A 17,045-nucleotide genomic window follows, 5' to 3' on the forward strand; every position below is an offset into this window, starting at 1 on the left:
ACTGACCAGGTGAATCCAGTTGAAAGCTATGATCCCTTATTCATGTCACTTGTTAAATCCACTTCAATCAGTCTATATGAAGGGGAGGAGACAGGTTAAAGAAGGATTTTTAAGCCTTAAGACAATTGAGACATGGATTGTGTATATGTGCCATTCAGAGGGTGAAGGGGCAAGACAAAATATTTAAGTGCCTTTGAAAATGTTAGTAGGTGCCAGGCGCACCGGTTTGAGTGTGTCAAGAGCTGCAACGCTGCTGGGTTTTTCACGCTCAACAGTTTCCTGTGTGTATCAAGAATGGTCCACCACCCAAAGAAATCCAGACAACTTCAGAGAACTGTGGGAAACATTTGAGTCAACATGGTCCAGCATCCCTGAGGAACGCTTTCAACACCTTGTAGAGTCCATGCCCTGATACATTGAGGCTGTTCTGATGGCAAAAGGGGGTGCTCAATATTAGGAAGGTGTTCCTAATGTTTTGTACACTCAGTGTATGTTCATGTCGTCATCACCAATCAACTACATTAATTAAAAACGACTTTGACTACCACCACCAATTTCTGTATGCTAGCTATGCTACCAGCTTATACAATGGGAGTTAGCATTTAGCAGTCACTTCTTTTAAACGTGAAAAAGGCAACTTCTAAATGTTAAGCAAAAACAGCCAAATATATCCAAATCAAACTTTACCACATTTTGGGCCTGTTACAATACATCAATCACGACGGATTTGACGAATATCCACTTTGTTAGACAGATTTGTTGAATGTGCGCCAATCCGGGTTCCTTCTTCTATTCCCCATGATCTGCGTTCCATTCACCTCTTTATCACATCTATATTAGTCAGGGAGAAATCCAAACCAGTCTAATTGGAATTAATGGCAGTAGAGTCATAATCCTGATTTTACTTACGTTGCATTGGGAAAGTATTCAGACCTCTTGACTTTTCCCACATTTTGTTACATTACAGCCTTATTCTAAAATTGATTAAATTGTTTTTTTCCCCCCTCATCAATCTACACACAATACCCCGTAATGACAAAGTAAAATACGTTATTTAATTTTTTGCACACAAACACATATTTTTTTTACATACATTTACATAAGTATTCAGACCCTTTACTCAGTACTTTGTTGAAGCACCTTTGGCAGCGATTACAGCCTTGAGTCTTCTTGGGTTTGACGCTACAAACTTGGCACACCTGTATTTGGGGAGTTTCTCCCATTATTCTCTGCAGATCCTCTCAAGCTCTGACAGGTGGGATGGGGAGCGTCGCTGCACAAACATTTTCAGGTCTCTCCAGAGATGTTGGATCGGGTTCAAGTTCGGGCTCTGGCTGGGCCACTCAAGGACATTCAGAGACTTGTCCCGAAGCCACTCCTGCATTGTCTTGGCTGTGTGCTTATGGTCGTTGTCCTGTTGGAAGGTGAACCTTCGCCCCAGTCAGAGGTCCTGAGCACTCTGGAGCAGGTTTTCATCAAGGATCTCTCTGTACTTTGCTCCGTTCATCGTTGCCTCGATCCTGACTAGTCTCCCAGTCCCTGCTGCTGAAAAACATCCCCACAGCATGATGCTGCCACCACCATGCTTCACCGTAGGGATGGTGCCAGGTTTCCTCCAGACATGACACTTGGCATTCAGGCCAAAGAGTTCAATCTTGGTTTCATCAGACCAGAGAATGTTGTTTCTCATGGTCTGAGAGTCCTTTAGGTGCCTTTTGGCAAACTCCAAGCGGGCTGTCATGTGCCTTTTACTGAGGAGTGGGTTTTACCAAGGCCCTTCTCCCCCGATTGCTCCCTTTGGCCGGGCAGCCAGCTCTAGGAAGACTCTTGGTGGTTCCAAACTTCTTCCATTTAAGAATGATAGAGGCCACTGTGTTCTTAGGGTCCTTCAATGCTGCAGACATTTTTTGGTACCCGTCCCCCAGATCTGTGCCTCGACGCAATCCTGTCTCGGAGCTCTACGGACAATTCCTTTGACCTCAAGGCTTGGTTTTTGCTCTGACATGCACTGTCAACTGTGGAATATTATATAGACAGGTGTGTGCCTTTCCAAATCATGTCCAATCAATTGAATTTACCACAAGTTGACTCCAATCAAGTTGTAGAAACACCTCAAGGATGACCAATGGAAACAGGATGCATCCGCGCTTAATATCGAGTCTCATAGCAAAAGGTGTGAATACTTATGTAAATAAGGTATTTCTGTTTTTTATTTTTGATAAATTTACAAAAAAAACAATACATCAGTTTTCACTTCGTTATTATGGGGTATTGGGTGTAGATTGATGAATAAATGTTTTATACATTTTTTGAATAAGGCTTTAACGTCACAAAATGTGGAAAAAGGGAAGGGGTCTGAATACTTTCTGAATGCACTGTAAATTCTTCAAATTCATTATTTTGCACAATATCTTATCACAACACTGGCAAACCATGGTTGACCAACTCCCTGAACAAAATGTCTGACCTTTATCCCGTCATAAGAAGGTTCACGTCCATTCTAGTATTCAAATTCTACGACAGCAGCATTTGATCAAGTTCTATATTCCTCCAACAGAATGCACTATTTTCATCTATTCACATTATATGATATGATTTTTCAATAAAAAATAAAAAGACTATACAACCACACGTGGATGAAATGGCTCGATTGCAACCAACAGGCAGAATTTAACAAGCTCCTGCAGGTTATTTCTTAAAATGCTACCAATGGGAGATTACATGCACCTGCGGACTAAAGCTTGATTGCAATGAAAAACCCTCAAGGATAAAACAGCAAATCAGTTGATCTTTCTTTGTTACCGTGTCAAGTAATTATGATACCAGACAGCTGGTCTAGATGCTCTACTCCTGCCCCAATGAAATATCGACCTATCAGGAGCATTGGAAACCAAGGCTGATAAATTTAAAATACTCATTCGGGTATAAAATATAGAAGTAGGTCTATATTTCATTCAAACACTTCACCTTAAATGTTTAAATGTCAAAATAATATAATATGCCATTCCAGAACTTTATAGACTGTATTTTCATTTGATAAAAAAATATATAGATTATATACTGAACAAAAATATAAAACGCAATATGTAACAATTTCAAAGATTTTACTGAGTTATAGTTCTTATGAGGAAATCAGTCAACTGAAATAAATTCATTAGGACCTAATCTATGGATTTCACATGACTGGGAATACAGATATGCATCTGTTGGTCACAGATACCTTTAAAAAAACGGGCCTCACAATGGGCCTCAGGATTGCCATCGATAAAATGCAATTGTGTTCGTTGTCCGTAGCTTATGTCTGCCTATACCATAACCCCACTGCCACTATGGGGCACTCTGTTCACAACGTTGACATTAGTAAACCGCTCGCCCACACAACGCCATACGCATGGTCTACTGTTGTGAGGCCAAATTCTCTAAAGTTTTAAACATTAAATTATCTGGCAACAACTCTGGTGGACGTTCCTGCAGTCAGCATGCATAATAACAGTAGGCTACACCATCAACCTTTGTTTTCCATTCATACAACGTGTTGGATAAATTGCCACAGTATAGATTTGCCGTGGTAACCTAGGAAATACTTTATTTCAGTTCTACTCATAATTGTTAAATAGATAAATCGCCATTAGTCTGCTCAACTAGCAAGATTAAAATGGTCTGATGATAATAGCCACCAGAGGGCGAAATCATCTTGAAAATGGTTGGTTGCAATCAGGACAAAAGGTTAACCCCGACATCCGCATTTTGGCGATGTAAATCAGTGGTGAATGATGATTGCAATTGAGATCAGCTGTGCTGATTTTAGTTCATATTTTAGCTCATATTAAGGAGCTGTGATTTTAGCTCATATTAAGGAGCTGTGATTTTAGCTCATATTAATGGTTTAACGAGAGAACAGCTGGCGATAATCTAGTGGCCATCAGTGGTTGCAACTGGCCCAATGCATTTAAAAATCATAGAGGATAACACAAAAACGCTTTTAAACGTATTTCCTCTTGTAAACAAAATACATAATCCATCAATGAACAACAAATTAAACATAGAAAACGAATGGTGTCTCTAATCAGCTTTGGATATTTGCCAGGAAAAGGAGTTGAGGCAGTTTGGAAAAGTCAGTATGGCTTGAGCGGAAGGTGCATTGATGGTACAGTAGCCTATAGCCAGGGAGAAAGTCAGTCTGTCAGACAGGCCAGGAGCTATTCATCAGGGACCCTCGCTTTCTCCGACTTTCTCAGTTCCTCCGTAGTAGCCGCTACTCCATAGGTAGCTGATCCTCCATTGCATCCAACCCTTGGCTGAACGCAGTGTGCAACATCCTAAATTCTCAGAAAATTCAACAATGGTGGTGGAAAATGGTATTTCATAAAGAAAGTAAGCATATTTTCCCTGTTTTTTTCCCACATTCTCACCATTAAAGCAAGTTATGGAGGACAATTATGCATTTTCAGCCTGAATGGAGGATGCTTTATGTACAAGGCAGTCCATGGGGCACACAAGTATATTATCAGGAATGCACATCAAGCCTAGACGATAGTGCATGGGCACTAGATCTCCCTAGGCTAAGGGAAACAGTTGGTGGGGTTGAATGGACATTGAACAGCAGAATAATAAACTTCCACAACAGCAGCACAGCCCTCAGCTGTACACTGATGACCAGGGAGAGAATGATTCCTAATTGCCAGTAATTGCTGAGTAAATCCAGCATGTTTGTCTACACTCTGGCTGTAAACAGGCTGTTTAACTCTATTACCCAGCACGCACTGGCAGACAGAGACAGAGTACACAGATAGGACGAGACTCAGCAGTATCTGGATGCCAAGTCTCCTCTCCCACACCCTCCATACTGGCAGATACTGCAGTTACGCATTGATATTAATGATTAATATTATGTAGTTACTGCACTTTGTGACACTTATTGTCAATGGAGGTTTTGCATGGGGGAGAGAGAGACATCTCTCTACTTTTGTATTACAGACAGATGATGCTTCGTTGATGTGGCATATGGGGGTTGTATGGGGACAGGTGGTGAATGAGATGCAATCTCTCCAGCTATTCCTCAGGACCATCTGAGCCAGGTAATCACTGTCCTCTCAGCTTGGCTGAGTTGGCACGGTCAGACTGTCCTACTGGTATTTACCACACAGTGTGGGTGAGGCACACACGCACGCACACATACAGACGTAGAAGTACGCACACACGCAAGCACGCACGCACGCACACACACACACACACACACACACACACACACACACACACTGACATGGGGCGAATTCAGGCCATGGAGCTTAGACACACATTAGCTGATGTGTTGAGATATGGAATGGAGACAGGTTTTGTTGTTTAGTTACGGTTCCCCTCAGGCATGTTTATGGAGATAAGACCAGCATCAGATTGCACCTGCTCTCTAAGAATAACCAACAACAACAAACCTGGCTGACATGACCTGAGAAAAGCCACAGGATGAGGATCAGTGCAGAAAGAAAGACACAGCCAGAGAGAGGGAGCAAGACAACCTTTATAAGCAAACCTTTTTGATCGCAGTTGAAAAATGCACTTAGCAGAGTCTCTGTCTTCAATCGATTGTCATACCTGCTGCGGTGTGTATAATTGGCCACAGCAGCAGAGACAGACAGGATACTGTGCTCCAGTCTTCACAATACATGACAACTGTGTCGTGTCCTCTTCAAAATATGCTCCCCACCTGCTCCCTATTTCTCCTTGCACAGGTGGCATCAGAACCAGGCAGATATCCAGTCATGTTTTCATCAACGTTTTACAGGAGCAATAAGGCTGTCAATCTCTATCCATCTCAGTCATGGAGTCACAGATATTCTCCACTTCAACACTTTAAAAGGATAGCTAATGTCTACCTGGTGGGAGAAAGAACTACATTTAAAAAAAAGCAGAACACATGTGCTATCTGGAGCAAAGATACACAAAGAAAGAGAGAGGACACAGGGACATTTTGTAAACATATCCAGGATGCTATCTCTGTCTCTTATGGTAGTATATGATTTTGTTTCCTTGGAGGAAGGAATTGGTGAAACCAAGACTACATCAGACATTAGTCCTGTTTAGACCAAAATGCTGCTTTTACACAGGCAGACATATTCTGATCTTTTGTCCAATTATTGGCAAAAGAGCTGATCTGATTGCTCAAAAGACCAATTAGTGGAACAATATTCCAATTGGGCTACCTCTGTAAACACAACCTATGTGCAGCAGTATCCATTTCTTGAATAAAGTGGCTCCATGGCACATTATCTAAAGTAAAGGAAACAGTAGATTGGGTTATGATTTGCTCACCATAGTGCTTACTGCTTACTATAGTTATCAAAATTACTGTAGCGTATTCATCAAACACTGCAGTGAATCAATTGCAGACTGTCTAACTGCATCATAGTTTATCATAGGCAGCAGGGAATCGATAGCCGACTTTGTACATTTATCATATATCATATAGCATACATGAGCGGGGAAGGATGGGAGGAAGAAAAGAGGAGGAGAAGAAAGTGAGAAGTTTCAAGTTTTATTAGAGGTACAGTACCAGTCAAAAGTTTGGACACACCTACTCATTCAAGGGTTTTTCTTTATTCTTACTATTGTTTACATTGTAGAATAATAGTGAAGACATCAAAATTAAGAAATAACACATATGGAATCATGTAGTAACCAAAGAAAGTGTTCAACAAATAACGCCATCCCATCTGGTTTGGGCTTAGTGGGACTATCATTTGTTTTTCAACAGGACAATGACCCAACACACCTCCAGGCTGTGTAAGGGCTATTTGACCAAGAAGGAGAGTGATGGAGTGCTGCACCAGATGACCTGGCCTCCACAATCCCCCGACCTCAACCCAATTGAGATGGTTTGGGATGAGTTGGACCGCAGAGTGAAGGAAAAGCAGCCAACAATAAAAATAATAATATGCCATTTAGCAGACGCTTTTATCCAAAGCGACTTACAGTCATGCGTGCATACATTTTTGTGTATGGGTGGTCCCGGGGATTGAACCCACTACCTTTGCGTTACAAGCGCCGTGCTCTACCAGCTGAGCTACAGCATATGTGGGAACTCCTTCAAGACTGTTGGAAAAGCATTCCAGGTGAAGCAAGTTGAGCGAATGCCAAGAGTGTGCAAAGCTGTCATCAAGGCAAAGGGTGGCTATTTGAAGAATTTCAAATATAAAATATATTTTGATTTGTTTAACACTTTTTTGGTTACTACATGAATCCATATGTGTTATTTCATAGTTTTGAAGTCTTCACTATTATTCTACAATGTAGAAAATTGTCAAAATAAAGAAAAACCCTTGAATGAGTAGGTGTGTCCAAACTTTTGACTGGTAGTGTATATACAGGATACACATGGTATACACCGTCCAACGATATGCTTACTTGCAGGATACTTCTCGCAATGCAACAACAATAACAACTAATAAAAGACAAGAATAGGACCATAAAGTAAATGGCTAAGTAGAATAGAATACTTTTTTATTTTTACGTGTGTGTGTGTGTGTGTGTGTGTGCGTGTGTGCGTGCGTGCGTGCGTGTGGATAAATGTATATCTGTGTGGGTGAGTATGTGAGTGATTGCATATGTGCTAAGGTGCGAAGAGTCAGTGCAGGTGGTCCCTGCAAATGCACTCACTGGAGCTTCTCTGACAAGTGGGTTCCTTCTTCTCTGATGTTTTACTTCAAGCTGTGTTTGATTGCCTCTATCCTTTGCCAAACAATCAGTCGTGCGAAAGCGGCACAGGTCCTAATCCAGGCACTTGTCATCTCCCGTATTGATTACTGCAACTCGCTGTTGGCTGGGCTCCCTGCCTGTGCCATTAAACCCCTACAACTTATCCAGAACGCTGCAGCCCGTCTGGTGTTCAACCTTCCCAAGTTCACTCATGTCACCCCGCTCCTCCGCACACTCCACTGGCTTCCAGTTGAAGCTCGCATCTACTACAAAACCATGGTGCTTGCCTACGGAGCTGTGAGGGGAACGGCACCTCCTTACCTTCAGGCTCTGATCAGACCCTACACCCAAACGAGGGCACTACGTTCATCCACCTCTGGCCTGCTAGCACCCCTACCTCTACGGAAGCACAGTTCCCGCTCAGCCCAGTCAAAGCTATTCGCTGCTCTGGCACCCCAATGATGGAACAAGCTCCCCCACGACGCCAGGACAGCGGAGTCACTGACCACCTTCCGGAGACACTTGAAACCCTACCTCTTTAAGGAATACCTGGAATAGTATAACAGTAATCCTTCTACCCCCCCCAGCCCCCATTAAAAAAAGAAAGAAAAAAAGGGTGGCTGTCCCACTGGCTATCCTAAGTTGTATGCACCAATTTATAAGTCGCTCTGGTTAAGAGTGTCTGCTAAATGACTTAAATGTAAATGTGCCATGCTGCAGGAACAGACAAACACCATGCACTTAATGTGCCCCCTTACTGTGCTGTTGGAGAAGAATGATACTGGTGATGATTGCCAGAGATGTTCAAAACAGGCCGATCTATTTGATCTGTACCTCTTTTACACAGTGCTTCTGTATTCCTCATTCAGTCCATCCAAGATTTCGCAGCATTTTTGTTGTTGATATTTCGGGCTAAAATGCTTGATTTTGCTGCGGCAATTCTGACATTTGATCAAGTTTGTTGACATGATATAACTATTTTATGTGGTAAATGGATGAAATTGTGAAACCTCTTTTTTTAAACATTTTATATCATTTAGCAGACGCTCTTATCCAGAGCGACTTACAGTTAGTGCATACATTATTCTTTTTTATTTTCATACTGGCCCCCCGTGGGAATCGAACCCACAACCCTGGCGTTGCAAACGCCATGCTCTACCAACTGAGCTACCTCCCTGCCGGCCATTCCCTCCCCCACCCTGGACGACGCTGGGCCAATTGTGCTCCGCCCCATTGGTCTCCCGGTTGCGGCCGGCAACAGCAGAGCCTGGATTCGAACCAGAATCTCTAGTGGCACAGAGAAGGAGAAGATGGCTGCCGTTTTACAGCCCTCTAACCAACCCTCTAACCAATTGTACTATTATGTGTGTTTTTCCGCGTTATTTGTAATTTATTTTGTACATAATGTTTCTGCCATCGTCTCTTATAACCAAAAAGAGCTTCTGGATATCAGGACAGCGATTACTCACCTCGCATTGGACGAAGATTTTTTCTTCAACGAGGCGCGCGAAAGGATATCATACAGACACCCGACAAGGCCCAAATCCCCGTCATTCGCGTGAGGAAGAGACGGAGATATCGCGGACGCAGATCCGGGTGCCTTGTAAGGATCCGACGGCGAGCGAGTAAACTGCCTCTTCCATCAATCCTATTAGCCAACGTTCAAGCTTTTGAGAATAAAATGGACGATTTAAGATTACGGTTATCCTACCAACGGGACATTAAAAACTGTAATATCTTATGTTTCACGGAGTCGTGGCTGAACGACAACAATGATAACATTCAGCTAGCAGGCTATACGCTACATCGGCAGGGCAGAAACGGCTGACTCTGGTAAGACAAGGGGTGGCGGTCTGTGTATATTTGTAAACAACAGCTGGTGCACAAAATCAAATACTAAGGAAGTCTCGAGGTTTTGCTCGCCTGAGGTAGAGTATCTTATGATAAGCTGTAGACCACACTATTTACCAAGAGAGTTTTCATCTATATTTTTCATAGCTGTCTATTTACCACCACAAACCAATGCTGGCATTAAGATTGCACTGAATGAGTTGTACAAGGCCATTAATCAACAGGAAAACGCTCATCCAGATGCAGCCCTCCTAGTGGCCGGGGACTTTAATGCAGGGAAACTTAAATCCGTTCTACCTAATTTCTACCAGCATGTTAAATGTGCAACCAGAGGGAAAAAAACTCTAGACCACCTTTACTCCACACACAGAGACGCATACAAAGCTCTCCCTCGCCCTCCATTTGGCAAATCTGACCATAACTCTATCCTCCTGATTCCTGCTTATAAGCAAAAACTGAAGCAGGAAGCACCAGTGATTCGGTTAATAAAAAAGTGGTCAGATGACGCAGATGCTAAGCTACAGGACTGTTTTGCTAGCACAGACTGGAACATGTTCGGGATTCTTCAGACAGCATTGAGGAGTACACCACATCAGTCACTGGCTTCATCAATAAGTGCATCGATGATGTCGTCCCCACAGTGACCGTACGTACATACCCCAACCAGAAGCCATGGATTACAGGAAACATCCGCACTGAGCTAAAGGGTAGAGCTGCCGCTTTCAAGGAACGGGACTCTAACCCGGACGCTTATAAGAAATCCCGCTATGACCTCCGACGAACCATCAAACAGGCAAAGAGTCAATACAGGTCTAAGATTGAATCATACTACACTGGCTCTGACGCTCGTCGGATGTGGCAGGGCTTGAAAACTATTACAGACTACAAAGGGAAGCACAGCCGCGAGCTGCCCAGTGACACAAGCCTACCAGACGAGGCTAAACCACTTCTATGCTCGCTTCCGAGGCAAGCAACACTGAAGCATGCATGAGAGCACCAGCTGTTCCGGATGACTATGTGATCACGCTCTCCGTAGCCGATGTGAGTAAGACTTTTAAGCAGGTCAACATTCACAAGGCCGCAGGGCCAGACGGATTACCAGGACGTGTACTCCGAGCATGTGCTGACCAACTGGCAAGTGTCTTCACTGACATTTTCAACATGTCCCTGACTGAGTCTGTAATACCAACATGTTTCAAGCAGACCACCATAGTCCCCGTGCCCAAGAACTCTAAGATAACCTTCCTAAATGACTACCGACCCGTAGCACTGACATCTGTAGCCATGAAGTGCTTTGAAAGACTGGTCATGGATCACATCAACAGCATAATCCCAGAAACCCTAGACCCACTCCAATTTGCATACCGCCCCAACAGATCCACAGATGATGCAATCTCTATCGCACTCCACACTGCCCTTTCCCACCTGGACAAGAGGAACACCTACGTGAGAATGCTATTCATTGACTACAGCTCAGCATTCAACACCATAGTGCCCTCTAAGCTCATCACTAAGCTAAGGATCCTGGGACTAAACACCTCCCTCTGCAACTGGATCCTGGACTTCCTGACGGGCCGCCCCCAGGTGGTAAGGGTAGGTAACAACACATCTGCCACACTGATCCTCAACACGGGGGGCCCCTCAGGGGTGCGTGCTCAGTCCCCTCCTGTACTCTCTGTTCACCCATGACTGCATGGCCAGGCACGACTCCAACACCATCATTAAGTTTGCCGACGACACAACAGTGGTAGGCCTGATCACCGACAACGATGAGACAGCCTATAGGGAGGAGGTCAGAGATCTGGCCATGTGGTGCCAGGACAACAACCTCTCCCTCAACGTGACCAAGACAAAGGAGATGATTGTGGACTACAGGAAAAAAAAGAGGACTGAGCACGCCCCCATTCTCATCGACGGGGCTGTAGTGGAACAGGTTGAGAGCTTCAAGTTCCTTGGTGTCCACATCACCAACGAACTATCATGGTCCAAACACACCAAGACAGTCGTGAAGAGGGCACGACAAAGCCTATTCCCCCTCAGGAGACTAAAAAGATTTGGCATGGGTCCTCAGATCCTCAAAAAATTCTACAGCTGCACCATCGAGAGCATCCTGACTGGTTGCAACACCGCTTGGTATGGCAACTGCTTGGCCTCTGACCGCAAGGCACTACAGAGGGTAGTGCATACGGCCCAGTACATCACTGGGGCAAAGCTTCCTGCCATCCAGGACCTCTATACCAGGCGGTGTCAGAGGAAGGCCCTCAAAATTGTCAAAGACTCCAGCCACCCTAGTCATAGACTGTTCTCTCTGCTACCGCACGGCAAGCGGTACCGGAGTGCCAAGTCTAGGTCCAAAAGACTTCTCAACAGCTTCTACCCCCAAGCCATAAGACTCCTGAACAGCTAATCATGTCTACCCGGACTATTTGCACTGCCCCCCCACCCCATCCTTTTTACGCTGCTGCTACTCTGTTAAGTATTTATGCATAGTCACTTTAACTCTACCCACATGTACATATTACCTCAACTACCTCAACTAGCCGGTGCCCCCGCACATTGACTCTGCAACGGTACCCCCCTGTATATATAGCCTCCCTACTGTCACTTTATTTTACTTCTGCTCTATTTTTCTCAACACTTTTTGTTGTTGTTGTTTTATTCTTACTTTTTTTGTTTAAAATAAATGCACTGTTGGTTAAGGGCTGTAAGTAAGCATTTCACTGTAATGTCTGCACCTGTTGTATTCGGCGCATGTGACCAATAAAATTTGATTTGATTTGATTTGATTAGACCACTCCGCCACTCGGGAGGTTATACCTTTTCTAATATTGTGGTTATTTGACTGTTTTATGCGGTGATAGACAGCACTTTATATGCTTTGAGCTTTGACAAATGAGAGAATATAGCCAAGTAAGATGATATGCATTCGATTAGGCCTTATGTACAAAACCCTCTAACTTGAATCATTAAACCCTCACTGAACCCTCTTTCTGGCTGGGACATAAACTTTGTGACCTTTACTGCGGAGACTACCAACCCCCCTCCTCAGCCTCTCTATTGTCCTGCGGGCAGAGGGCATTTCACACCTCTGTGTTAGGGACCTGGGCCCAGATTCACAAAACCTTCTGAAGAATACATTTCTTCTTAACTGCCATTTTTTCCTTAACTGTAGACTTAAGAAGAAAGTTAAGCAAAGTTGCTATTCCTCAAAAAGTTTATTGGACATTTTATTGTGCTATTTCTTATGTTTTTCCTTAAGCAAGAAGTTAAGAAGAAATTAGATTCTTGAAAATAAAGTTATTGGAAATGTTCTTAATTCCAAGATAGCTAAACCCTTGCCTTAAACTCAGGGCAGTGAGAGAAAAAGCTAATGAAAGCAATTGAACATGTGTAATTCACTCACAAACTTCATCTGAAAGTTTCAGTATTGATTATTTTAAACCCAAGAACATCTGGCCCCAGGGCCCAGATTCACAAAACCTTCTTAAGAATAAAAAAAATTCTTAACTGCCATTTTTTCCTTAACTATAGACTTATGAAGAAAGTTAAGCAAAGTTGCAATTCCTCAATAAAGTTATTGGAAATGTTTTTCCTATGTTTCTTCCTAAGAAAAAAGTTAAGAAGTAACAGGATTTTAAAAAATGTTTTAGGATTTCTTCTTCAAAATGTACATAACATTATGACAGCTTAACCCTTTTCTTGTGACGAATGGATACTTTTGTAACCAATAATGTTTTCTTGCGCCACTGCCACACAGTTGGCTACCGGACATTTAAATACATCAAGAAAACTAGCATTAGCTCGTCAATTTGCAAAGAAGAACTTGGCTAACTTAGCTAACGCTAACGTTGTTAGCTAGCTAGCTACCTAACTTACCGGTCGCGCAGTCCCTCTACCACCATCTCTAGTCTTCTTCAACTCCCTGCTTCTCTCAGCTCCCTTCTTCTTGGCAGCCGACTTGATTTCGGACCACTTATTTTTACGGTGTCACTGTCCCTTGCCATGCCCCCTACGGCAAAGACAGACTCGGCCACTCTCACCCATCCTCTCTTTTTGGCCTCTGCAGTGACCTCGCAGTTATCGAGTCTCCCCAACAGCAACCTTTTTCTGTCTGCTATTTCCTCCACCATCACTTTAAGCTCTTGTTTGCTGAAGTTTTTATTGCACTTTCCCTGGTTATCCATTTTGGTTTTTGATATAGGTAGTCTGATGGCTATGATGTGTATAAAGGGTTCGTGAGCCAACCAAAATGTTTTTATTCTCGAGACATCAAGCAGATAAATAAATGTAATAAAATGGAAATATCAACACTTTATTATAGTGGGCCAAATCCAATCATCCCTGTCACATAGGCTTATTTATTGGTTTCAAGCATGTCACTAATGTCAATGCCACATGAGAAGATATTTATGTTCTTAGGAAAGATATTTATGAAGTTCCTAAGAAAACTATAAATTCCTAAGAACATTTTGAGGAATTTCACTTACGAACTATCTTATGAACTTCTTATTTTTTTCCTTAAGAAACCCTGGTGGGGGTAAGAGACCCCCATTCCTGCTCGTGCTTTAATTGTTTCCAGGAGGGCAGGTTGAGAAGGTCTCTGTAAACTCCTTTCCTCCACTACAACTCATAACTGGACCTTTCCTGAATGGACAAGCCTTCCCTGGACTTCCCCAACCGTGTGTTGAAAATGACCATGTAAGTGAACTTTGTTGGGGTTCATGTATTTAAGCTGTACATGTGATAGGGTCTTATTACCATGTAACACGAAGTGCTGTGCACGTCCATACGATTCAAGGTAGCTGTGTTCACGTCAGGGGCACATAGCAGGGGTGAAACTTAGGTGCAACTCCATAGGATATGATATGTGGCTCTGTTCACACCAAAGACACTGATGGTTCCTGATGTTGTGAGATTCTCTCTGGTGTTTACAGAACAACTGTTGCTGTGAGATTAGGATATCAGTATTCATGGATGCTGTGAGATTAGGATATCAGGACTTGCTTAAGGGGTCTATACAGTATACGCAAACGGAGCCGACGGAGCGTAGCGCAGTGTCGCAATGTTGGGGCGGCTCCTTGTAGTGCGCTCCGAACATTCAACGTACTCCCGTGCCACATGTAAATTGTAAGGCACCGTATCATCCCTTCCGTAGCCGTGGGGACAGTGTTGTGTAAGCAATGAAGCTTGCTTGGTTTCTTGATCTGATCAATAGTCTATAGGCTATGCATCAAAGTAGCCTATTTAGCATTGATAAGCAAATATAATCTCAGTGACTGTTCAAACAATAAACCAAACAACATTGGTAGCCTTATTAGAATCCCCCCAAAATGTATTTTGTTTAATAGTGATAATGTGATTCTAGGCTAAAACAGATAGCCATGTGCTCCACAAATATGATGACATTCTATTTTTAGCTGATATGTGAGCAACAGCCAGGTCCCCCGTGATACAAGTCAGTATTCGCCATCCATCAATGTCTGAGGATGTTGGGAGATGACGTGGAAACAGACCACTAGGGGCAACAAGTGAGCACTGTTACCTTCAAGAAGGTTTCTGTTTTGCTAGGGCATTGTGGATGTGAGACTGTGAGAGCTAGTTGGGGAGCAAATATATTGTTTTAAAATTATAAATCGGATTATTTCACATGGAGATGTGGGAAGCTAAAAAGGCTGGCTAGCTTGCTATGTTTTTAGCCAGGCTAAAGCCAGTTAGCCAGGCTGCCAGCTAGCTACCACTAGCAAAGGAAGGTGACTCTGTTTTCCCAAAATGAAAAGACAAAAATAAAATACTTTGCCATCGCTCTCCTGTGAATCGGAGTGGGACTGTTGAGGATATCATGTTACCAAAAGGTGTCCGTTACTCCAAAAATCCCACACCACCCACGTGCACGTACTGATGTAGATCAACAGAGTGAAGCTTGTAGTAACCTTTAGACAAAGAAATTGTAACAGTAGAGCAAAGGATTGCAATATATGGAAAATTAATGGCTGCAGTATTGCCGTTATACACTGAGTGTACAAAACATTAGGAACACCTGCTCTTTCCATGACATAGACTGACCAGGTGAATCCAGGTGACAGCTATACTGAACAAAAATATAAACGCAACATGTAAAGTGTTGGTCCCATGTTTCATGAGCTGTCTCAAGGTTTGAGGGAGCGTGCAATTGGCATGCTGACTACAGGAATGTCCACCAAAGCTGTTGCCAGATAAATTAATGTTAATTTCTCAACCATAAGTCGCCTCCAACTTCGTTTTAGAGAATATGGCAGTATGTCCAACTGGTCTCACAACCGCAGACCACGTCAACCCAGGACTTCCACATCAGGCTTCTTCACCTGCGGTATCGTTTGAGACCAGCCACCCGAACAGCTGATGAAACTGAGTTTGCACAACTGAAGAATTTCTGCACAAACTGTCAGAAACCGTCTCAGGGAAGCTCACCTGCGTGCTCGTCATCCTCACCAGGGTCTTGAATTGACTGCAGTTTGGCATCGTAACCGACTTCAGTGGGGAAATGCTCACCTTCGATGGCCACTGGCATGCCGGAGCAGTGTGCTCTTCACGGAGTAATCCCAGTTTCAACTGTACCGGGCAGATGTATGTCATTGTGTGGGTGAGAGGTTTGCTGATGTCAATGTTGTGAACAGAGTGCCCCATGGTGGCGGTGGGGTTATGGTATGGGCAGACATAAGCTATGGACAACAAACACAATTGCATTTTCTCAATAGCAATTTGAATGCACAGAGATACTGGGACAAGATCCTGAGGCCCATTGTCGTGCCATTCATCCGCCACCATCACGTCATTTTTCAGCATGATAATGCACGGCCCCATGTTGCAAGGAAGCTGAGAATGTACCAGTTCTTCCATGGCCTGCATACTCACGAGACATGTAACCCATTGAGCATGTTTGGGATGCTCTGAATCGACGTGTACAACAGAATGTTCCAGTTCCCGCCAATATCCAGCAACTTCGCACAGCCATTGAAGAGGAGTGGGACAACATTCCACAGGCCACAATCAACAGCCTGATCAACTCTATGCGAAGGAGATGTCGCGCTGCATGAGGCAAATGGTGGTCACATCAGTTACTGACTGGTTTTCTAGTCCACGCCCCTACCTTTTTTTTAAGGTATCTGTGACCAACAGATACATACAGTGGGGGAAAAAAGTATTTAGTCAGCCACCAATTGTGCAAGTTCTCCCACTTAAAAAGATGAGAGAGGCCTGTAATTTTCATCATAGGTACACATCAGCTATGACAGACAAATCGAGATTTTTTTCTCCAGAAAATCACATTGTAGGATTTTTAATGAATTTATTTGCAAATTATGGTGGAAAATAAGTATTTGGTCACCTACAAACAAGCAAGATTTCTGGCTCTCACAGACCTGTAACTTCTTCTTTAAGAGGCTCCTCTGTCCTCCACTCGTTACCTGTATTAATGGCACCTGTTTGAACTTGTTATCAGTATAAAAGACACCTGTCCACAACCT

The sequence above is a fragment of the Coregonus clupeaformis genome, chromosome 37, assembly GCF_020615455.1.
Source record: "Coregonus clupeaformis isolate EN_2021a chromosome 37, ASM2061545v1, whole genome shotgun sequence".
In the NCBI taxonomy this organism is placed as follows: domain Eukaryota; kingdom Metazoa; phylum Chordata; class Actinopteri; order Salmoniformes; family Salmonidae; genus Coregonus; species Coregonus clupeaformis.